Source organism: Ixodes scapularis, unplaced genomic scaffold, assembly GCF_016920785.2.
Source record: "Ixodes scapularis isolate PalLabHiFi unplaced genomic scaffold, ASM1692078v2 PGA_scaffold5__190_contigs__length_132052651, whole genome shotgun sequence".
NCBI classification, from domain to species: domain Eukaryota; kingdom Metazoa; phylum Arthropoda; class Arachnida; order Ixodida; family Ixodidae; genus Ixodes; species Ixodes scapularis.
Window position 1 is genome coordinate 115,347,249 of NW_024609880.1, and position 23,925 is coordinate 115,371,173.

Below are 23,925 nucleotides of genomic sequence, written 5' to 3' on the forward strand. Positions count from 1 at the left end.
CGAACTGAGTTTGTACGATCGCTGAGGTAGCTGCTAAACCAATTACAATACGTTGAACAGAGGCCGTAGTCCTCTAGTTTACGCAGGAGCCGATTATGATTGACTCTGTCGAAAGCCTTCGACATGTCAATGATCGCCGATTTAAAAATTTCAGACTCATTAAAGTAAATTGAATATTTATGTGCTTTTGGTACTTATGCTTTTGTAGATTTAAGTTTATAGTGAACTTTTACTTAAATTCATGCTCGTCAATGGGGTGCCTTGAAACCAGGGAGAGCTATTGTACTATCTGAATGAGGCACGATATGTCTTCCACAAAACGTAGATTCGTTATTCCTCTTTGCGAATATATCACTATTCGCTGAAAGTTGCCTTTAAAGGGATAATGAACCGAAATTTGTATTTCGCAAAATAAGGCCGGAGAAGCGTTGAACGGGATGCTACAATCTCCGAACCATCACTCACACATCGATATCTCAAACGGATGCTCGTACTTTTGAAAAAAGGGGCGCGATCAAGCGAGGTCTTTTACGTCATGGTCCTCCTAGAACATTTGGGAACGTTGGAAGCGGTCTCGCTTCTATCCTCTTTGCTTCGGTTCACCAGCTCGGCGGGACGTAGTGAGAAGGAAAGTGAATGGGAATCGTGACATGGACTTGTCTCGTGGGCCTCGTGAGCCATTTTCAATCGCGCACTCATTTTCCAAAAAAAAAAGATTCGGCTAACCGTTTTTGCTGTATGAGTGATGTTTTTGGATTTTGCAGCGTCGCGCCTATCCGTCCAGGCTTGTTTTGTGAGCTCGTAAGATCGGTTTAGTATCTCTTTGAGCTAAGCCCATAAAACTCTTTAAAACTAATTTTTTTCTGGACGTCCCCAAAAGAAAATTTCGATAAGCATTTCATTTTCACCTGGTTGCACAAAAACCAGTAGCAGAAAAGAGTCCCTATAACTATAGCTCTTTCCATTAAACTGCACACTGTCTTTTTTGGAAAAAGTTAGGTAATATGAAGAACCAGTCTATATCGCCAGTAGGTCATGCGAAAACCTTTGACACCGAAATGTAAGAATAAATTATGCTTGCTTTTTATTTAAAATTTTGTAATATTAAAATGTTAATGTTATTCGCAATTATATTTTCTTGAAGGGGAAGAGTAAAGCTTACTTCAACACTTCAACAAATAATAGGAATTATTGTTTTTTTGCTTTGATTGCTTTGAGAAGAATGTTTTAGATTCACGTGTCGCACTAACATCATAAAATATAATTCTTCTATTATGAAGATTCTCAAACTTACTTTGTGTAGACCTCTACCTTTGACACAGGGTGGCGAATGAAAATTGAGATGATTTAAATCGTAATTTAAGAAGTGTACTGAATCATGATTTCGGACCAGTTTTAATATGATTTGAAATCAAAAGTTTGTTTCAAGATAAGCTCAAGATATATTTAATTATACTCTTAATGTTTACTTATTCTGTTTCTTGATCAGGGAGTCACCAGTCGGAACACAAACGAAACGCTGCTGTTCTGAAAAAAATCGCATTGTTGACCTTTTTTTTCTCTACCGTCCACTTAGACGACACAGACAAGTAGAAAATAAATAAATAAACTCAAGCCGAGTTATTTTTTCAAGATTAATATTGGATCGTTCAGAATATGCGTTGTCTTTCATAAACATTCTGGAACGATACCACCACCTGTCCAACAAAAAAAAAATTAAACAAGATTGAAAAACACACGCCGAAGACAATTGCTTACGTTTAGCAACGCGAAAGCATCATAGTCCCGCGGTTGAAATGTTTTCGAATAATGTTTATACACGTATTACATTTGTTTCCACCGGAATATTATTCGGTGTGCCGCCGTAGATGTAGAGCTGCTGCCGATGTCGAGGCTGTAGATGTAGGCGCGGTCGCTTCACATTCCATCGCACGAAGCACGCAACGAGCACAACTGAAAGTCCGAAGCGCCAATGACGCGCCGGAGTCAGCGCGTCACGTCTTCCTTTTGCGCACGGTACTTTGGGGGTGACATCACGCTCCCTCACTGCGTAGGCGCGGCGCCCCCGCCGGCTTTACGCCTTCGTGACGAAGCAACTGCGTTGCTATGCTTTTCTTTGTGTTCTATCTCTGAGGCACGTTTGCTTTGACCTTGATGACGTATTTTTATGGCCATCTTTCGGGCATAACGCCGACACCTTTTTCCGTAATGGGACATAGAGGACTTTCGCCTTCAAAAAGTTTTCGTCTAAAAATGAAGTATGCATGCGGTGTGATAATGATTTCTGCGTTTGTCGTTTTGCACTTTTGGTTCTGCCCAGGGACCAGTATGACATCGTCTGAAGTCACTCAGGCAATGACGAAATGGGCACTGTGTGCAAGAAGCTGACAAAAGACAGTTCGGCTGTAAGCTTTTAAAAGGAGAGGTGAAAAATTGGCCGAAATGTTTTTTCGCAAGGTTTTTATATATGTAAGCTCCAAATTGCCTTATATATTCAGTCTGCGAAACAATATTGCGACTAAAGATTTTTTACTACGTAGAAAACTTCAAAAATTAAACTGTAAATTAAGGTATAACACAATTCACAATGAACTAGTTGGAGTCGAAAAACTAAGCTTAGTTTGAAGAAACTGAAGGCTTAGGCTTTCACTTAAGTTTATAGTTAAATTAATTGGTTTATTTTTTTGTATACAATTTTATCTCGTCCGTGAATGTGGAATGATAATTCTGCTTGACGAAGATGATGTTTCATGGAAAGTTGTTTTTACTTGCTTCACTAAGTACACCACAGAGCTGCGTGGGAGCACTTCCCACAGCCTGAATCTGGGTATGAAATTTCATCCGGCCACTTCTTTTGTATTGCAGGAAGGATTAAAGAAATGAAAATATGAATAGGCAATGCGGCGGTTTCAGTTTAAAAGGCAGCAAGACAGCGGCTGAGTAAACTGTTTGGCGACATTGTGTCCCGTCTTGCTGTCAAGACAGGCCCGAGCGTTTACTTTCCCGGGGCGTATTCGTTGAGTGCAACGTCATTATGTAAAAAAAAAAAATCTAGCAGGATGTAGAAGCAAATTAATACAAAACGTAACAAGCCGTAATTTAATAATTATAGTTACCTAACGTATGATATACCAGGGTTGCACCTGTCTTGGGCACAACTTTGAAAGTTGCGGATTGTGAAAATGGGGTGTGAAATGTGGTGAACTACAATAGCTCAGATGCCCTGAAATTGAAGTCCTTCGCAAATTGAAGTTTTCAAAATGCGTTGTTCACTATCGAGGTTTAAGAACGTGAAGGTGCATAAAACGGACGAAATAGAGAACCACCATTCTCACAAAGAGGTACACATCACGACACTGTTAGCACGAACACGACATCGGCGCATTTTCGCATTTTACTTCTAAATAGCATTAGCGAGCACGAAGTTTTATCGCTTACATTCTAAAACTAAATGAGCTCTTTCCGTAGCGATAATAACTTGGATTACATCAATTGCTTTCAAAGAATAAAACTGGAAAAAACCGGCGATCGCTTGTTCGCGCTAACAGTGTCGCGCTCTGAACGTTATAGGATTCAATGACTTGCAAAATAAAATTAAATATTCTCAATTTAAAATTCCTTTTGTGGTATTATTTCGTACTAGATCAACACAGACGACAGTAGAGCGCATGTAAAGTTTAACATGAAATGACGTGGCAGAAAATTGAGAATAATATATAATCAATCGCACAAAAAGGTGCTGGTTTTTCTTCGAAATCGTCTGCACGTGGCGTCGTCATTAATGGTTTTCACTATATACATTTAGGGGATTCTTCCGTTTTCTTTTAGGACTCAAGACTTGAATATACTTCGGGTTCGTAAACAACAACAATCTATAGTCACAGACAAAATGAGAACGAGAAGGGGCCTGTCTTACCAACGTCCAGCTTCCAGCACACGCGCTCCATGCCCTGCGCCATAGCCTCCTCTATACTTACAAAGCCTGACAGATCGCCACGAGAAGCGGCCGCCGAAATTAAAAAGGTAGAGCGGCAAACAACAGATGAGAGGGGAGCCACGTGACGGACGCCCGGCTGCGGCGAGACGCCAAAACACACTTGTCCCGAGCGATGGACTGTCCTCCCGTGCTCCTCGCGTTCCTCGCGCTACCGCTTCTTTTCTCGACGGCTTTGAAAACCATATTTCGGTTCCTCGCCGCTGCAAAAGCTCTGCGCTGACGTTCAGGTTCTCCGAGAAATGCTCTCTGCTACCAGATTCTCACGCTCTAAATCTGCGACCGGGCATGCTATTGCTCTGTCGTCGAACTGCCAGGCTTTCTGAGTATAGAGGAGGCTATGCTTGCGTGTTCCTTTGGCTGAGCGCGCGCGTTCGAGGTGCACGGACGCCGAAACGTTGTCGAAGGTAGGAAGCTTGCGCTGGAGGCGGACACCCGAAGCTCCTCCCTGCCATTCTATTCTTTGCAGTAAGTATAGTTATGTTAATGTCTAAAAGGTTTGTTGGGTAATCATTTCATGATAACAGAACATGCCTACCAATATGAATTACACAAAAGCCTTTTCAGTTTCACACATATTTGCGTTTCTTCGCTCTCATGAATTCTACAGAATAGCGCATAGTGTAAAGCCTTTCTGCAACTCTTTGCCTGACGGCAAACGGCGGCAGATGCCACAAGTCTTTCCAACCAATCGAGCACGGCGAAAATATCACGTGACTATACGCACCCTGCTTGTTACTTTACCCTCCCCGAAGTTCAAGTGACGCTCCCGGGACATTTGGTTTGATTCGATGGCTCGTCGTTGTCGGTCGTAGTCCAATTGGCGTTACGAATAAGCACAAACATGTACTGGGTGTTTCACGAAAAGCGGACAAATTCGATATTGCGAAAACTACGCGTCGCAACGAAAAAAGGCTGATGTCGTTTTGGTCCTAGGGCAGGGGATCATTTAGAAAAAAAAAATATTAAAGTTGGGGAAAATTAAGCTGAGAATTATTTTGCGTAATAAAAATTTTTAATATTGTGATTAAGGGCATGGTTGCAACTAGAAAATTGCTCAGCATCATCGAAAACACTAAACCAAGAAAGTGCAGAACGATACAAGGCACGCGGGATATTTTACGGCTTTCTGAAAAACCGCACTACTTCGACGGGTTTTTAAGTTTCGGTTTGCATTCGGAGCGCTTCTCGGCACCGACGGCACCGCAACCCGTGGAGAAATAGTGCACCCTGCCTCTGCTGCGTTACGTGAAGACAGCGCAGCGGTTGTCTGTTGCATTATTTCTCCACGGGTGCCGTCGGTGCTGAGAAGTGATCCAATTGCAAACCGAAACTTAAAAACCCGTCGAAATTGTGCGGTTTTTCAGAACGCCGTAAAATGCTGCGCGTGCGTTCTATAGTTCAGCAATTTATTGGTTTAGTCTTTTTCGATGATGCTAAGCAATTTTCGAATTTAAACCATGCCCTTAAACAAAACGTTAAAGGTAATTACACAAAAATAATTGACAACTTATTTTTTCCCAACTTTAATACTTTTCTGAATGGGTCCCTGGCAGAAAACCAAAACAACACAAACCTTTTTTTTATGCAACGCGTTGTTTTTGCAATATCGATTTTGCCTTTTTTTTTTTTGTGGAGCACCCTGTGCACAAATATTGAAGGTGTGGCTATATTTCCAACAACATTCAATTTATTGCAAACAGCATTTAAGTCACCATAAAAAACAGAAATAACAACAAAAACACAAGTGCGTGCAAGCTTTCGCAAGAATGAGCAGCGGAAATGGGCAGCTAAAAAAAAAAGCAGCAAGATATATAAGGTTTCTTAGCAAAAACGTGCCACAGGTAGGACTTTTGAAAGGTTGGGAGAGGATTAATAAATATTGAGTACGCCTACTTAATATTAAATATTAAGTATGCCTACTCAGCTATAAAAGTGGTTCGAAAGGGATCCCGGAAAAGCTTCAAATAATAGTTGCAGCAGTTCCAATGGGTCTGCTGTACGCAACTTTGTTCGCTTGCATCGCCACTACTTGTGCCTGGCAGGCACAAATGATCATAAAAAACCCTGAAAACCACCCAAAACTTAACGATCTTCAATATGGAGTTCTCCAAAACGCCTGGAAAGTACGTGGTCAACGAAATATATAGGAACCGGAGATAACACTTATTTTTCAAATGACTTAATATCTGGATGTAAATTCACAGTGCTCATAATATAGCGATTGCCAAACATTGCAGGTCGTGGCGTTTTTACTTTTAACAATCCTGAGTTTGTGCTATGTATATATTTCAGTGATTGTTGGCAAGGTTTTATTCAATATGCTTGAAAGCATTTAATGAAACCCTTCATGAAAGGGAATGTCTGGTGAAGCCCTTTTCAATTATGTCGTCCCTGGTGAGGCTGCTAGGAGTCTCAAATATTCTGTGGCAACACTAAAGTTTATGAAATAAAAAAAAATATTTCTTTAAGTTTAGTGTTTAAATATATATATATATATATATATATATATATATATATATATATATATATATATATATATATATATATATATATATATATATATATATATGTACATTCATGCAGTTTTTACTGCGCTGAATCTTTGGGAGAAAGGTTTGGGGTGCTTGTGTAAGAAGCTACATTTCGTATCTCAGGTTTGGGGAAAGGTTTCTCTCGTTACTGCTTGCCAACTTACTACACCCTACAGGGAATTGTTCTCTGCCGGGTGTCTCCATCCCCTTGTTTGTGTACCGTCCCCAGAGTTGATACCATATATTGTTTTCTGTTATCTACGTATGTGATGTGATATTGCAATATCCTTTTAAGGAGGTTATGACAATAGCTCGAGCGGTTAATATAGCAGTTTTTTCAGCGCGCAACATTGTGCACTGCATATTTTTCATCAATATATATACATATATATATATTTACATATATACATATATATTTTTCTTATTTATTAATTTGAAAGACATCTAAATTCCGCACACACTCTAAAAAAAGTTTGTGCGTCAACTTTCACGCACAACACTCGGAGAGCCAATCACCGCAACTTATGGAGGCAGCTTAGCGAATGACATTGATGAAACATATGTTTAGACCAAAAAACGCATTCTGAGTTGTGACAATAAGCAATGCAAAACATCACGCTTCCATTGCTTAATGTTACATCTCGGACGGCGTTTTTTGGTCTAAGCATATGTTTCGGCATTGTCATTCGCTGAGCTGCATCCGTGAGTTGGGGTGATTGGCTCTCCGAGCGTTGTGCGGGAAAGCAGACGCACGGGCTTTTTTTTAGAGTACCATTGAGAAGCTCATTCTCACAAAAAATGCGTATAATAATTGTATACACTATACAGCCTAAATGTGTGTATAACAGTCAAACATGTCGCAAGGAGTTTAATTCATTCATTAATTTATTATTCCTTGAGGGCCCGTTAGGGCATTATACAAGGGGGTGGATATAATAATAATAATAATAATAATAATAATAATTTTATTGGCGATGGGGAGAAGATTAAAGAAGTTCAATTAGCGGGACTGGACAAAGCCTGCATGGGCTTATGGGCCCAGACCCAGTATGCTAAGTTGTCACAGTAATAATCATAGTTTCAAATAAATTAACACTCACAGAGAGGAAGTCAGCAATACAGATGAATCAAAGGACAACAAGATACAAGTAGTTATCAACATTACACAATAATATTAATATTTTAACGGTATGCACTGTGAACAGTAGAAAGGAAGAAAAAAATTACCAGATACACATGTTTGTAAGTTCAAGGTAATTGATCAGTTCTTCGGCAAATCTATCAGAGACACAGGCAAAGTGTTAGAAACAAAATTTGGTAGAATGTATTTAAAATACAGTTTGATAAAAAAAAAAGCTCCTACGTTTCTTGCTAGAAATATGAAGGAATGATCTAAATTAATAAAATATAATTTAATTTCGCAAATATGGATTAAGTGTATATAGAGTTTCCACTTCTTCGAAGAAGTAGCCTATGGTGCAGTCACACCTTTGAAGTGGTCAAGCCAAAACAATATCAGACATCCTCTCATACCAAGTGTACACATTTAGTCTTGGCCTCAGCAACTTCTTCTTCATGAGCAGGCACGTTGCCATAAATGGCGTTATTACTGGACACTAAACACTCAAGCTCAAAAGAGTAGCCGGCGCTGTTATAGCAGCAGCCAATGTCTCCTTTTTATTTATTTTTATCAGTTATTACAGAAAGAAAGAAAGGAGCAGGCAAACGGAGAACGCAACGATAGATGAACTAGATTGCAATTTGAAAGATTGGGTTTCAGGGGTATTTCTGCGAGTTTTGCACCCTCTTGAGCATGCAGGTTACTATCGAAATTAAGATGTTTATATATATTAAAAAAATAAGGTGTTCCGGGAGTCATTTCTTTTTTAAGAGAACTTGAAGTTTAATAAAATAATTCTTTTATTTTGTGGTTCCAATACGGTGGTTGTGCAGTGCGTTATTACACAAGACGGTGTTAAAACAAGCGTTAGAAACATAAATGTCTGTTGTATTTCTTACTTTGGGCATACATCGTTTGCGTAAACGATTGGTCTTTTTCTCATCAAATTATAGCCCACGGCACGCATCAGTTTAAAGTAAAGACAAGCTCCAACGCCGCTGTTCTTGCCACAAAAACATTTAGATATAACATTTGAGTTGATTTAGCAAGCCTTACATGGTGCAGCGAAATACAAAATGCTGTAGGGCAGGTTTAGGGAGCACGTGAATATATTGATGTGTAATTCCGTAATAATGTTCCCGCATGCATTTATAGACAATGAAAGCTGAAACACCATTCTCAGGCGATATGTAGTACTCTGATAACAAGAAATGTATTTTTTTATACCTTCAGGCTATTAATAAATCAGAAGATGATACATTTGTCCTAATGTTTCGTTCAAAAAATCACGAACCAAATATCACTTGTGTCGTAGCAACAGCAAGTCTTCACAATGAGACATTAAAATTGTCAACTTTACGAGGACATATTTTAACAAGACTGATGAACAAAAGTAAGTATTGGCAATGAGCATATGTTTGATAGGGATACAAATGTTAAAAAAGTTTCACTGAAATATCTGATCTTCTTTTCGAACAGGATTCTGGCGCAAAAATGTTTGTTTTTGGAAGACGATGAATGATGACAGATTAAATAGACAGTCCAATTCATGACAGCTGTTTGGTTGAGAAAAACTTATTGAATTCTTAACTGTAACTTGACATTCACTGTATAATAGGGACAACAATTATACTATATAAAATAATTAGCCAATTCTCACGTGTCGTGGTCATGATATATTCTTCCATACTAGAAAAACAAAAGGCAAGATATTTCATTTCATTCCATTTCATTTATTGTTCCCTCAAAGCGCCCGGAGGCATTACATGAGGGGGGGAGAGACAAAAGAAAAAGTTCGCTGCCAGAACAAGAAAACACTAACATTGAAAACAGCACGCGACAGATCGCGCACACATACACAGCATACTATATACACAACAGCTACACACCAGAGAGCGTATAAAATTAAACTGACTTAAATAATTCTTCACATATACTCCTAAACTGTGCACAGTCTGAGATACCAACCACACTTTCAGGGAGGTCATTCCATTCATGAATAGCCAAGATCAAGGGCGACTCTGAAAAATGCTTAGCGCGACATAAGGGTAGCCTAATTTTATGACGGTGATCATGCCGAGGAAAAATCCTATGGGGCGGAAGTAAAAGTTGACTTTTAAGGTCAGTGTTGTAATAATACACGCGATGAAGAAAAGCCAGTCGTGATACTTTCCGTCTATTACATAAAGGAACAAGGTCAGCTCTTGTTTTTAGTGCTGTCACACTCGACGTAAAGGAATAATCTCTAAGAATAAAACGTACGGCTTTGTTCTGAACATACTCTATTAGTCTATTAGTCGCTCACGCTTCTTTAACTGGTGACTTTGTTGATATTAAAATAAAATACATGTTTCTTAGAAAACGCTATTCATTAATTTTAACCAGAGGACACTATCGCGGAAGATATAATTTTGAGGACGGTTTGGTTAGGAATGCGGCTGTATTTCAGGGTGTTTCGAGAGTTTTGCAACTACATTTAAGATATAAAACAACCTAATTTTTATACAAAAATACTATGAAAGCATAATCCTAATTTTTTCCGATAGGATTGTGCACATACTCCAGGGGAAGCAAAAATAAAATCCGCTATTTCTTGGCACAATGTGTTACAGTTGTCAAAAGTTTGTTGCATCAAAACGTACTGACGGAACGGACCATGACTATGGTGTTGAACGGATTCTCCCACTGATGATGAATGCCTTGTACATTTGATACATTGAAATGTCCTTAACAATACATTAATTTTGTCCATAAGGACAAAATAATTAAATCGTGACAATATCAAGTAGGGATTCCTATCACTATTATTTTTGTTCAGTGTCAGTGGCTAGACAGCATAAGCCAGATTGCATCAATTCGTTCATGGCAGTTCCATAATGCTAACCAGACGACATTATCGTCTACGCAGTTCCTCTTCCATTTCAATCGGGGAGAGCTTGGCGATAACTTGTAAACGTAATAAAAAAAAGAAACGTTTGCCAAAAGATATTGTATCGGCATTCCACACCTAAGGACTTCCGGCTATTGCAAAGGAAGGAAGAAAACAGCATTCTGCGAGCTTCAGATCTTATTTTTGATGTGTGACATATTTCTCATATTCTATAGAGAAAACACTTCGTTTATTCAGAGAAACAACATATTGATTGTTAATTTAGAAAAATCGCCATTTACTGTACCAGGATTTGTTGCGAAAATGAAATTCGTTTTTTTTTTTCTGACCGGCATAAACCAACTTTGCTTTGCAGAGAGCTTAAACTGTCAGAATATGGCTCTAGTGGTTGGGATAGGATTCGAAAGTTTTGAATCATGACTTTATATAGAACCAACAATAAAAAAAAAAATTCTCAGTAAGCCGACGTCCGACTAAGCCCGATTCCGTCAAAACAAGAAATAAAATTGTGGGTGGCTGTGGTATTTTATTTCTGTAAAGAAAATTGTCAAAAAATGCAATATTGTTTTTTTTTTTTTTGCTGACAAGATTGTTTTACTAAAATAAATACCACAACCACCCAAAATACTATTTTTTGCTTTGACAAAATTAGGTTTAGATGGACGTGGGCTTATGGTTGAATCTTGACCTTCCCTTCTATCTCTTGATTCAGCTAATGTCACATTTAGAACGTTCCCTCCCTAACCCCGCTGCTTGCTTGATATTCTGACGGAGTTTCAGATTTCTTTAAGGCGCAGTTTTTGTATAAGGCCAAAAAAAACGGGTTTCATTTCTTGATGGATCCAGGCATGTCGTTCTTTACGTTTGTTTGGAAGCCAAATTTATCTGAACATACACGTTAGTATTTGTCTTAAGCTTCGAATATAACCGTTATTTTTTCCTAACCAAACTAGATTATTCAACATGTCAAAGCTATTTTTGCATACAAAAGCGATACAGATATACTCTGTTTGTGCCCTGTAACTAGGCACTCCAAGTGATAAACCAGAGCCTATGGGAAGCAACATGTATATAGAATATGGTGATTATTCATTCAACTCCTCAAGCAAACCGTTGTCGGATATGTGTAAGTTCTGTTTTCATTCCCTACCACTACTGTCAATAATTCTGCATTCTGAAAATGCAGAGCGGTCCGCTGTAATGTTGTCTTCGCACGCAGTGAAGGGCGTAAACGATGCTAAAGGAGGTGAAGCTGTATCCGCTGAACCAGTCGAAGGAGTAAATTACCTTGACTTCTACGTGGTGTTCAATCAGCCACAGTGCAATATCCTAAAATCTCCCCTTCTGAGAGGAGGTAAGCCGGTTAATTCAATAGTTAATGCGAAAGTATTTACACATTTAGTAAAATAAAAATAAAATAAACATAGGCCACATCCAGTAATCGGAAGCCAATACAAGCCATGATGTATAAAAGTTTGACCGGTATCTGAGAACACACACCTATGGGACGCAAAAACTAATTTACTTCCTATAAAAGCCAAAATATCTGGGAAAACTATGATACACATTTCTCTAAACCCATGCTCTTAAAGCTGAAGTGAAAGAACCAGCATTAACAGTAATGATAGTATCAATAGGCTTAGGAAGCGTCTGCAAGACTTGACAAAGTGTTCTTGATTGATGTGGGCCATAACATCCAGAGTGATAGCCTTCATTGACTCTTTCGTATCACGAGTCTGCTCGTTGACCTCCTTTTCAACAGCTCCGAATGTATAAATATTTCAGCAGGTTCGTGTCCGGGGAGTCTGGGGCCTCATGGTAGCTGTGATGTGGTCCTACGATGTTTCAGCCAGCCACTCTTGTGACACAAAAGCGTTGTCTGCAGGAGCAGTCTTGCTGGAAGAAGTACGGCAGTTAATGCGCGACATCATCAATTCAAGGCTTTACGAGTGTGTCTAAATAAGCGGGTTGCATGTGCTGAATGAGATTGGCGTGAAATGCACGAGAACAGTTAGAAGCACTCTCGATTTAACACTAAAGCAGGCAAAACAATTTTATTTGTTGCATGACAGCCGACAGAGATACCCCAAAGCAGCGCCTCCTGCGATGTCTTCTGTTTAACAAGGACATCAAATTTCCACTCCTATATGATACGTTACATGATATAATGCTGCCATGTACTACTTCCTGAAAAATCGCATTTGATTTCAACGCCGACGTACATTACGCATGTGCAAGACATAGGTGGCAAATGAACCACTGTCCGGAAATTTGACGCCGGATTATGCCACCATAATCGTGTGTTCAATCGAACCTCTACTTTACAAGCAGACAGATATAGGGTAGTAGAGGCACCTCCAATTCCGTCGAAAGTGCCGCTTGGAGTACGCTGGTGACTAACAAAGATTAAGGCTCATGGTCTCTATATACATTCTTATGAAGGACGGTGCAATCTATAACAAAATAAGCAAATGTGTACTGCAATATAATATAAATTTAACTTCTTAAAAACCCAAATATTGTAAGTCCTCTTTGAGGTACAGGCTCTTAATCACGCTTCATTCACAATCAACTTTAAACACAAGTGCTCTGTCACCTTTATGCTCAGTTTCTTGTTTAATATGACTGCAAGACGAAGCTAGGTGCTGTTTATTGATTTATATTTTTTGGTGTTGTGGCATTACATCGATCTGCTTCTATAAACGTGTACCGGAGCAGCAAAATAACGCATTAGAGGCCCGGGAATATTTCGGGCGGCCTATGAGCTGAGGCCTCCAGTGATAGGGAAGGCTGAACTGAATATTAGTATAGAGGAAATAAACATACTTGTTTCGCCTTATTCGCAATGGTCGACTCAAAAGTGACAGACGTTAATACTGAAGTTCTGAACATGCAGGGTCTTCTTTTGGGTTTACGTGCAGAATAACTATAACTATATATATATACATGAAACAAAAGTAGTGTTTAGAACGGGTCAATCTGGAAAAATGACAGGGTTAAACATCTGGCAGCCAAGAATATCCGCATAACTGCTTTAGTGAGAATAATAGTTATCAAGCTCGAACAATATTAACAATATTAAAACAACAATGAGCTTAAATCATTATATGTGCTTTCTATGATAATTTGTTTCTACCTATTTCTCATTTGTATTTTTTTAAGTAATATACAAACCGCTAAACTATTACGTTACAAGATGAACACAAGTTAAGAGAAGTGTGGCGTGTGGCCCCATTGCTGCCGTGTTTGTGCAGGCTTAACAAATTAATGTGCGTCATTGTTCTTTGTTACTGCGCGGGGGATAATCTGGATATATTTCCTTGGTTTTTATTTTCAATGTGTTTACTGCTTATGGGTTTTCATGTTTGATATGTCATGATCAAGTAGTTTGTCTTCTGTCAGACATTCATTTCGTCTAGGCATGCTGGATGGTCTGGCCGTGAAGGGAAAGGGGGGGGGGGGGCTGTCTCCTTGTCAAGCATGTTGATGCCTTGTATGGCGGCCCCCCAGACAACTGTATCCCTCGAAGGTTCTCTTAATAAACTTTGACTTTGATTTATATAGGTGAATCAGGAAACACCGATTGTATCTACAATATTATATTGCCACGGATGAGGGCGACGAGACGATGAATAAGGAATGGAAATAAACGTTTAATCGGGAGAACTTGTGCCCAAAATAAACGAAAAACAAAACGGAGATACGTACAAAGCGTCGCGGGCGTCCGAGTCGGCCGAAACGCAGAGTTCAGCGCTGGCGAAAGACTGCATAGTCGTCGGGAGTGTCTGAATAATTCGGCAAGACCGCGCTCGGCTACTTATCCAGTAAACTTTGTATCTCGAATTTTCGACCTAGAATGTTCGGGAGTGAGCTAGGGTGAGATTAATTCCGTAAAGCAATTCTGGCCTGCTTACTTTTGACACCTAAAGTAAGAGTAAATTAAGATCCTGTAGATGTACGGAGCAGCGTTCTGCACGCGGCAATATGTGGCTATATACTTTATGATACAGTGATGTCTCATTAATATGGACACCCCTAAAACATCGTCCGTAAAGCGAGTTGTCCGTAATAACGAGACAAAAATGATTGTATTTCCCCAGCTTTTGACGAAAGTGGTGTCTATATAATGGTGTATTCATAATAAAGGGGTCTGTTTTCACGAGACATGACTGGACAAGTATGGCACAGGTAGTTTCAACTCTGCGGAATAGCGCAGCGTAATAAAATCTCATCAAACAAAATAAAAATCATCCTAAGATCACCCTACTACCCATTTAAAGAGAATTTGTTTTAACACGTTTGCGAACTGGAATAATGTCGCGGATAGAAATGGATCTACAATTCTAAAACTGAAAATAAAAGTTTAATCGGCAAACTTGTACCAGAAAAAAAAAAGAAAGAACGAGTGTCGAGAAAAAAGAAGAGCAAGTAGAGGTGTCAGCGTGACACCTGGCTAGCGCGAGAGTGCGTCGGCAAGGCAATGGCTGGTCTCCTTATCCCCCGGAATCTTGAACATCCAGAATGTTCGAGTGTCAAACATTTGGGGCAAGACTAAACGCGAATCTTCAAGATGTATGGAATAGCCTTCCCTCCTGGCCATGCACGCGGCGATATAACAGGTGTTAAACGAAACGCTTGGGAAATCAATTCGCGAACAACACACGTGTCAGATAGAATTTGTTAATGTCACTTATTTCTACCATATAAACCATTTAAAAAAAATAACACGCAGTTTAATTAAATCAATAAGTAATTTTGATTACTTATACATTTAAAAAAATACGAATGTATAGTTCATTTAAAAACGTTCTGGGCATCGTCGAATTCAGCCATTAGCCACTTCACAAAAATATAAGGCAGGCGCAGCATTTTAACGTAGTAGAAAAACACACTAAATTTCTACGCCCTTTTAAGTTTTGATGTGCTACCAAAGCGAATCTCTGCGCCAGTTGACCCTTTCCCAGTGGCGAATGAGCTCAATTACCGTGCCTCACTACGTAGCCTCCACATGATGGAGGTGAACTTAAGAATCAAGATGTCTTCTTGCGATGTTATTTGAACAGCACAGCGTTTCATTAGCCAGCCCGCATCATACTTCCTGCCGTGCGCCTTGGGGGTGCAGAATCGCTGCCGCAGAGAAATATTTTGGTTCGAAACCTCAACTTAAAACGCATTCATACCGAACCCCGTTCTAATCCCCTCGAAGGCTGCTCACGCCTTACAGTTCTGTGAAGTGCGTTAATTTAGTTATTTTCGGTGATGTGTAAAAACTGTAAGTGAAATTATGGTTTGAAATTTACTCATTATACACGGCGACAACTTTTCTTGGCAATGCAGAGGAAGTTGACGATAGCCCGCGCACAGCCTTATCCAGCGCTCAAAATTGGATAGAAAACACGTGCCCGTACCCTCCACTGCATTGCCAAGAAAAGTTGTCGCCGAGTATAGTAAGATAATTTTTAAATAATTCAAAGGCCATCCGTACTGAGCATTATTGCTTCTAGATATTCCTTCTGGCAGAGACTAATATAACATTAAATTTTTTTTGTAATGTCAGGTGCGTACCTTTCGCAGGAGCGATTACACCAGCATTCCTTGACGCACGTTGTACATTCTCCTTAATAGAGCCGTTATGTTACTTTTGCTTATTATTTTATTGCCCATTAAGGGTCCTGTTTGGACCATTACATTAATGTCAGTGAAATGTTTGCAATGATTGGTATTTTTATTGTTTCTTTTCCAGGATGCGACTTTTGGCTGAGGAAATCAGAGTTGCCAGGGGTGCTGGAACGCGCAGAAAATTTCACAAAGAGCCTTCCATCAAAAGTAGAAGACAGGCAGGCTGAGGAAAAATCAGAAACTGCAGCAGGAAGTGAAGATATACAGCAAGAAAAAACGCATAAATTTCAAGAAGCTCTATTTAGAAGCCTTCCCACCGCTTGCCGCTATGCCTTCATATCCGCCTGTGGATATCCAAACGATATGATATACGAAAAGAACATATGCGAAAATACCCAAGCAGATAAGACTCCTTTGAGTCTTTAATAGGGATGCCTATGCGTCTCCCAATTGGTGTCGGACACTTTCGTCTGCGTACAAAAATTAAGAGAAAAAATAGGCCATTGTTTCCACTGTGTGTTCCGTGTGCGTAGATTGAAATAAAATATTAGTCGAAGAAACTACCCATCGCGCCAAGTCTTTATAAAGTGAGAGTGATGCAAAAACTACAAATATTCTACCTTGCCATTATTATACAACAAATACAATCACTCGTGCTTGTACGGCTTTGGAAGGTTCATTGGTATTTACGCCAGCACTCAAATGAAACTTGTTAATGCTCAACCTCACAACAGCTGGTGTGCTTAGCGCGAACTTTAGCGATACTGAAGTGACTACATCTTTAATTCGGTTTTGTATTTTAACAAGAAGTTGTTCAGTGTGTTCCTAAGTTCATAACTGGAAGTAAAAATATTGTAAGAAATCTTGAAATTAATCGAATATATAATAGAATGTTTTTAATGTTCGTTTCTACTGTACTCGTTTTCACCTCAAGAAAAAGGAAGTTTTGGGCATTCTTCATACGCAGCGGGAAGTTGTTCTTACAAGATTTGGTCTTAGGAGGAAGTGGCGCTTTTGGCGTTTGGAAGGTATACATCGTGATTAGATAACACATATCTAATTTAAAATGAACCTACATATATCTTAAATACATATCTTAAAATATGTACCTACATAAAGGGTTAAATTAGTTATTCTTCGCGAGGAGCGGTTATTTTTAACTGTGGATCTTGAGGTGAAAACGAGTATAGGTGTGAAATAAAGATGTATCAAAGCCATCGCGTGCTCGGTGCTCAGGCAGTAACAAGTTACTTTAGAAATCTGATTGTGTTTCAGCAACTTATCTTAAAAATTCAACCGGATAGATATTCTCATGGTGTTAGTGATATTGGCTTATAGTTGCTTACATTATTTTTTGTGCCATTCTTGTGTATTGGAACTACATTTTCGCTTTTCCAGTCATCAAGAAGAGAGCCACTTTGCAACGATTTGGTGTATACTATCATTAGATATGACGCGACGATAACAGCACATGATTTTAAAACAATGTTGAGGATTCCGTCCGGTCCGGTGGCCTTTCCCAGTCTGATATTGCTTAAAAATTTACGTATGCCGTTATGACCAAAGGTAATATGTCCATAGCATCAATAATTAAGTCAATAGTTGGCGGTGGAGACGCAGGTGTTGAAGTTGAAAAGACAGACCTGAAATACCCATTGAATGCAGTTGCTTTTAGGCTGTCGTCTGTTACAAGAGCGTCGTGAATCACGAGTGGAGGGATACCCACCACATCTTTATTCTAATGACCAAACGCAAAGAAATAATCAAACTTTGCATTTTTTACTTTAGTTGTAAGCCTTCGTTGAAGTTCTTTAAGATGATCGCGTGTACATGAATCGTGTGTTTTCTTATACCACGCGAAAATACGCTTATTTCTATATATTGAACGTCTAATTTCCGGATTCATCCAAGACTTATCTTGCTTGCGCTTTGCACTCACTATCTTAGCTGTTACGCATACGTCAAGCAGTTCTTTTACCTTTTCCTTAAATAATTTCCACAAAGCCCTTACATCGGTAGATACACCCCGCACTTGAAACCTAGGCCAAAAATCCATGAGATCTTAGATCATCATAGTCAGCTACGCCGAACATGTAAACCTTTTTTGGTTGCCCTTAGTATCGGGGTACATTTGAGCATTTTATTGTGGCTACAGCTGCTTTGTGGTCGCTTATGCCTGGTATTACAGAAAGAGAGGGGACAGTTGACGGCCTATTACACAAGAATAAGTCCAAGACAGTTAATCAGCTGGCACCGGTTGTAGTGGGTTCGGTGACAAACTGGTACAAATAAGTCACTTACAATATCCAGAAACGCTGAATAGACACACGATAAATGAGTAGTCACGGGACGATGATCTACCCATGATACATCTGGAAGGTTGAAATCGCCACCCAATACTAGATTTCCTGGTGCAACAACGGACATGGACTTGGACAGCGACGTAAGATACGGCGCCGTGCTCGACGAAGGCCTATAGAACGCGCCTCCACAGTAAAACCGATCTCTCATAAAGAACACTGTCCCTTTGATTTTAGAGGGGACATCGATGTTTTCAGGGGGACAGTTCTTTTTAAGAGGGAAATAAAAAAATAAAATAGGAACATCTAACGCGAAACCAACACATTAAGAGAGACCAAGGAAACCGTTTCCTTGGTCCCTCTCAGTAGGAAAGTCCGACAGAAAACTTCAGGCGTGTCGATTTATATTAACAGGTGACTGGTCCCTCTTAACTGGGCCAATGTAGTTCGGTCAAGAGGAGACGTGAAGGCGTACTAATACACGGCAACGAGTTCAGACGATGCTAAGTCTTCGCGCCAATTCACGGATAGCTGGAAACGGTCGTGGCCGGAGAGTCGCAAGCGTCACGCTGCTCGTTTGTCTTCCTTCGGCTGAGTAATTTTGTTTTTTCTTGCTATAAACGGCTGGACTCTGTGTCACCCCTTTATAAAAGGGTAACTCTAACCCCTTCTTCAACTGCGGAGGAAGCAGAAGCGGCTTAACCTTTTTTTTAACATAATGAATAACCTGGTCCTAGTAAATAAGCAAGAGTATATTAATGAGAGCATGTCGCGTATTACCCGCAACAAGCAGGCTCGGTATGTGGAAGGGCGGAGGTTTTCCAAGGACTGTTTTAGGTATTCGTTCTTTTCGCAAACAGCGCAAAAATGGAACGAGCTACCGGCAAATGTCGTGACCGCTGGAACTCGAGACGAGTTCAGTTCCCTCGTTTCAGAGGTTTCTGACAGCAGTACCTAGAGTTGTCATTTTATCGTTGTGTTGCATACATGTTACTGAACTATGCATTTTGAGCGCGTGTATTTTTTGTGTTTTTTGTGTTGTGCAAATCCACTCCTATCTTGGTCCTGTGTAGGACCAATAGTACTCGAATAAATAAATAAATAAATAAATAATTCTGCTCTACTGACGCTTTGTTTTTGGTACATTGCTGGTGGGAATAACGAGCCATCAATATTTTCATGCTGGCTGTGCGATGCACGAGCTTTGCATCTAGAATGACAGATTTCAACTGACAACAGCTCCCCGCGGTCCTTTCCTGGATCTGCTGGTTCAGCTGGGACAGAGCGTCGCTAATCGTTTGCCCTGCAGTGAGCCGCCATGGCTGTCTTTTGTACAAAACACTTGTAGCGGTAATGTTCAGGCTTGTGTGTCCCAATCTGTACGCGTCTTTCTTAAACTGATAATATCAAATCATTAAAAAAGAAAAAAAAATGTCTTTTTTTTTTGCGCGCGTTTGCTTTGCGTCTCAATTAAGCGTCTAGTCCAATACGACCCAACCGTCTGCGGTGAGAGGGGAAGGGGAAAGTGGTGGCCTGGGAGTGTATGTTTTTCTTATTTTGTTTTCTCTGACGTACTTTATTGTTCGTTATATTTTGACGGTCGCGCTGGCAAAGTTATCGACCATTTTCTTTTTCGGCGACAATTATGTGTGTCTTTTTTTGGAGATTTTATGCATGTATTTATTTTCCTCTGTTTCCTGTGGCTGATTGATTTCTTTTTCATGTGTCACATATGCGCAAAAGTCGATGGACGGACGTTAGCTTTTTTTTAAATTTTGTAATCCCAGACGCTGTAGGGTTGACTACGAGAGTTAGACGACCGTTAAAAATCTCGTGTTGAGAGTGAGGCAATGGGTGCGAATGTTGACATGAGGGCAATCGGTTTGTGGTTCTCCGCGGATTGCTCCTGTAAAGGGTTATGTAGTGTTGTGCCCATCTAACAAATGGCGCCACCGTTCCACACGGCGGTATTATTGTTTTCTACCCGGGGGCGGCGGCGAAATCACTTTTTATTGAGCGGTCACTGCACACTAAACAAAAAAAAACATAAAAATACCCAGATGGGAATAAATCGCTTGTCCTATAGCGCATTCCCGTATTTGAGTTTTATATACTCCTCCGGAATAAAGTTCATAGTTTACTCCCATGCAGGTCAGAGCTTTTTTTTTTTTTTTTTGAGGGGGGGGGGGGGTGCAAGGGATAAGTCCAGAACTCCCTTAAGTACAGGAGTGTGTACATGGATCATCGAGAGTATTTATTTACTTATATCAAAGTATTCTTAGGTAGACCCACGGGAGTATTCTTTCACATCCATATGGGAGGTTCTTACGTGAACCCACGGGAGTATTATTCCACATCCAACTGAAAGCTTTTACGTGAACCTATGGGACTATTCTATCACGTCCATCTGGGAGTTCCTACCTTGGCCTAAGGAAGTGTTTTTTCACATCCATTTGGGAGCTATTACGTGGACCTACGGGAGTATTCTTTCGTATCCATCTGGGAGTTCTTACCTGGACCCACAGGAGCATTATTTCACATCTACCTAGGAGTTTCAATGGATCTTTGTGAGAGTATTTTCTTCCTACCTTTAAGGGGCGTCCAAATCAGGATGTGTGAAAGGAAAAACATAAGCAGGTAGCATCATGCAGAAAATAAATTTATTGCACGCATCTTCTACACTTCTTGTACAAGTCTTGTGTGGCAAGAGCCCATGTTGCTTTGGGCGGAAACTGGCTTCATCAGACGACCGTTTAAACGGCCTTCGGAGAAAACACCTTAAAAAATCTGCAAACAAGCACACGCAAAAGGGCAGGTGCAGAGCCGAGGTCGTGAGTTGATTCGCCAATTCTTTGAAGGAGTCTATTCTGAAGGCCATCTAAATGCCCGTCTGACAGGGGTATTACACTGTAGGGCACACAGGCTAACTGTGCTGCCAAAAACCATGATCGCTTCGTAGAAAATGATCGATTCCAGTGCCTTGACCCGCGGTTTCATGTAGCACAGTCCCCTAAGCACATGCTCAGTGAAAGCCAACATCTTGTGTGCTTTCCTCTCCTACTAGATGTGAAAACTCCAGTAGGCGGCAAAAAGGCACAGCACACCGTGATGGTGCCGTACCACAAGTTCACAGTTCTTCCAGTATTAAAATATTGAAATAAATTTATCAATCTTTACAGACTTTGATAAGACAGAATATCAGAGTCGTAGATTTTTCATAAACTTATTTACGCTAAACAGTCCGCCTGCTCTTTCTTGACGTCGCAGCTCGCTCGTTATCTCTGAGGTAGCAGCAAATCCAATTACACATCCAGCCCTCAATAGGTCTGGAAGGGACCTGTAACCAAAAAAAAAAGAAAAAACACAAGCGTAAGTTAATAAGTGCTGACCTTCAACAGAACAGATGTTGCCGTTGTCATCATATGTTCCTTACAAACCACGTGGGAAGTGGACTTTCCTCGAAAAGTGAATTGCAGACAGTTTCTTCAAAGCAATGCCAACACTTGATATTGCAAATATGGTAAAAGGGCAGGATGTTTTTAAAGGAACCCTGCAACGAAATTGTAGTGCCTATTTTATTGTCTTAGTGTCAACCACGTTCTGGCCAAACCACGAGGACGCCAATTTTGACCCCAAAAAGACTTCAAAACACTATTTAAAACCAATTTGTCTCTGAAGATCCCCCGAGACGCATCGCATTTATGACGCCTGGTTCTCCTTTGCAGTGAAGGCTGCATGGGGGCTGGCGTAGTTGTGAGCTTCGCCATTTAATGACATCGATGCATTACATCTTGACCGTTCGAGCTGTGCCTCCCCGCTCTCAACAGGAGTTGAATAGGCGTGGGAGAGAAGAAATCCGGTTCAGCCAAGTTAGGCAGGGCTCGTGCACACACAGCTGGCCGCCATCTTTCCGTGGAGCGGTGCTGCTTTTATGTGGAGTTTATCTAACGGTATTCATGAGTCTTTGTAGTTTCAAAAAACAACATGTCCTCTATCCTCCGTTTCACTAGTTGCATGCAGTACAGACGAAGGGAGAAAGCACAAGTAGTAGAAAGGCAAGAAAGGAATAGAGAAGCCCCCTCCCTTCTATAACGTTTCTAATGCTCTCCCTTTCTCCCCTCGCCCTCCATTGCCCTCTTCTCCTGTGCCGCCTTCCTAACGCCAGTGTGCTTCAAAACGATTTAAAAGCGCTCGAAGACTGGTGTGACTGTTGCGAAGCGAGTTTAAATATTGCCAATTGTAAATACATGTGCTTTTCTCGCTGTACATCTTCCCCGACCGAATATAAACTGAAAAAATGTGTTACTTGACCATGCAGAAAATTATAACTACCCGGGAGCTCCTTTGTCGTTCAGTTTGAAGTGGAATGATCATGTGGATAACACTGTTGCTAAGGCGGGTAAAATGTTATACTTTATTTTCAGGAATTTCAGAAATACATCTCGCAGAGTAAAACAAACATTTTTTTCTTTAGTTTGACCTATTTTAGAAAACGCTTCTGTCATCTGGGACGCACCAGAACGTTACTTTGAATAATAGTTGGAACGGGTTCAAAACCAGGCATTGCGGTTCGTTAAAGGTGACTACAGCGGACCGATCTGTCGCCACTACCCGCGGAGACCGCCTCGAAATTCAAGGAGCGCCTCGAGGAAGCGCAGGAGATACCTTGAGATTCTCGACGAAAGAGTCGATTGTGATTGCCTGGAGCTGTGAAACGCTTGTGAGAGATCTCACAAGCATCTCACATGAAAGAGTCGAGTATTCGCTGGATCCGAGGAGCGTTGCAGTGGAGGTCGGTTTATGAAGCAAATAACCGGCAAGAGCGGAGTTTCGAGTTGAGATTGATTCGAGTCTGATTCGAGGCCCGTTTATGAAAGATTTCATGGCAAGGGGAAACCAAATACTAGGTGCATTGCATTGTGAGAGTATAGTACGCCATGCAGTTAATGCGGAATGCATACCATCCTAGCATCTATCAGGTGAGGATAATAATTTTCGCAGTCTCTACGTCCATCGATGTAAGAGCATGTAGCCGTTTGCAGGCAGCCGCATTCATTCTAAGGTCAATCTGGCCTTCGTCGGGCGCCAGCTTTCGTTCCTCAGTACACAGCCACTGTCGCTGGGCTTTGAGGCTTCTCGCATCTTCTCCCTCCACAGGCGGCAGGCGGGGCGACCCTGGTTTGAAATCATGAAATATTAATATGGCAGGTATTACTTGAAAACACTTTTAATGTGTTGGCTAAGTAAAAAAAATCTGCCTTCCATTTTCCAAGACATCAACTGTGAAACAACAAAGTCAGTTAGAAGTTAGAACGGCCTGAGTATTTACTGATTGAAAGACAGAGGGCTTAGCCTGAACTAATATTCCAGCAGCCTTAATACAAGTGAAGGGTGATGGCGGAAGGGGAGAGAAGGCTTACTTTTTATATATGTCTTCAAGTGATCCTTTAATCACTCAACTACAATTT

The 23,925-nt window shown here is 40.5% G+C and overlaps 1 pseudogene; it reads left to right on the top strand.

The window, feature by feature from the left end:
* Nucleotides 1-5,982: 5,982 nt before the first annotated feature.
* On the top strand, nucleotides 5,983-16,583 carry LOC115323143 (annotated as a pseudogene).
* The last annotated feature ends 7,342 nt before the right edge of the window (nucleotides 16,584-23,925 follow it).